The sequence below is a fragment of the Chrysochloris asiatica genome, unplaced genomic scaffold (genome assembly GCF_000296735.1).
Source record: "Chrysochloris asiatica unplaced genomic scaffold, ChrAsi1.0 scaffold00066, whole genome shotgun sequence".
Classification (NCBI taxonomy): Eukaryota; Metazoa; Chordata; class Mammalia; order Afrosoricida; family Chrysochloridae; genus Chrysochloris; species Chrysochloris asiatica.
The window spans coordinates 15,117,927-15,119,822 of record NW_006408584.1 but is presented as its reverse complement, the minus strand read 5'-3'; positions in this window follow the sequence as shown (position 1 = coordinate 15,119,822).

Here is a 1,896-nt window from a genome sequence, read left to right as displayed (position 1 = left end):
CTGGTCTTATTTTGACTGATGATAGGGAGCTTTTCCATCATCTCTTTCCTCAGATGTAGTCAATTTGATTTCTATGTATTCCATCTGGTGAGACCCATGTGTATAGTTGTCTCCTATGCTGTCTAAAGAAGGTGTTTGAAATGAACCAAATCATTGATTTTGCAGAATTCTATCATGTGATCTCCAGCATCCTTTCTATCACCAAGGCCATATTTTCCAACTACTGATCCTTCCTCCCTGCTCCTAATCTTTGCATTCCAATCACCACTAATGATCAATACATCTTGAGTGCATGTTTGATCAATTTCAGATTGAAGAACTTGGTAGAATTCTTCTATTTCACGCCCCCCTGGCTTTAGTAGTTGGTGCGTAAATTTGAATAATAATGGTATTTTACTGAGTTTCCCTGTAGGTGCATGGATATTATCCTATTGCAGACAGCATTGTACCTTCTTGCTTGTTTTGGTTTTTTTTTTTTTGCCATTGATTGCACCCCCTTTCCCTTTCATTTTTTATTCCTGGCATAGTAAACCATGTGTTTGTCAGATTCAAAATGGCCAATACCAGTCCATTTCAGCTAACTAATGCTTAAGATATTGATGTTTATGTGTTCCATTTCATTTTTGACAATTTCTAATTATCCTAGATTCATACTTCGTATAATCCATGTTCTGATTTTTAATGTGTGTTTTACAGCTGTTTTCTGTTCATTTTGAGTTGTGCCCCATCAGCAAATGAAGGTCCCAAGGCTTTAGTATCATGGGCTTTACTCCATTTGCATCATCAAAGTCAACTCTACTTTGAGGAAGCAGGTTTCCCCCAGTCGCATTTTGAGTGCCTTCCAACCTAAGGGGCTCTTTTTCTTGAACTATATCTGACAGTACTTCTCTGCTATTTTTTATACTATATGTAGTCTAAAAGTGGTTCATTATGTGCAGTTCATAACAAACTATGGATAACCTTGGAAAGAATGAGTATTCCTGAACAATTAATTGTGCTCATGATGAACCTGCATGCTGAATATAAAGTAATCATTCAAACACAACAAAGGGAAACTGAATGGTGTAAAAACAGGAAAGTTGTGTGACATGATTGTATTCTGTCACCATACATAGTACATCTGTATCCTGAGGAAATTTCTGACAAACTGGATTATATTAAGAAGAAGAAGGTGGCATCAAGGTTGGAGTCAGATTCATTAACTACATGCAATATGCAGATGGCACAACCTTGCTTGCTAGAAGCGAAGTAGACTAAAAATTCTGATGAAGATCAAAGACTCCAACTTTCTTTATGGATTAAAACTTAGTGTAAAGAAAACAAAAAGTCTCACAACTGAACCAATAAGTAACATCATAATAAATGGAGAAAGGATTGAAGTTTAAAATAATTCATTTTGCTTGTATCCACAATCAATGCTCATCAAAGTAGCAGTCAGGAAACCAAAGGATGTAGTGCATTAGGTAAATCTGCTGAAAAAGTTATCTTTAACGTGTTGTAGATCAAATATATCAGTTTGAGGGTGAAGATGCATCTGACCCAAGCCATGGTATTTTCAATGATCTAAAATGCATGTGAAAGTTGGACAATGAATAATTAAGACTGGAGAAGAATCAGCACACTTAAATTACTGTGTTGGAAAGAATATTAAAGATACCATGGACTTCCAGAAGGATAAGCACATATGTCTTACAAACAATGCAGCCTTAGAAGTGACACTAGTGATATTTCATTTATCTTACTTCAGGAATCTTGTCAGGCAGAACCAGGTCCTGAAGAAGGACATAATGTTTGACAAAGTGGAGAGTCAGCATAAAGAGGAATACCGACAATGATATGGATTGGAACAGTGGCAGCAGCAATGGGTTCAAGCATAACAATAATTCTGAAGATGGT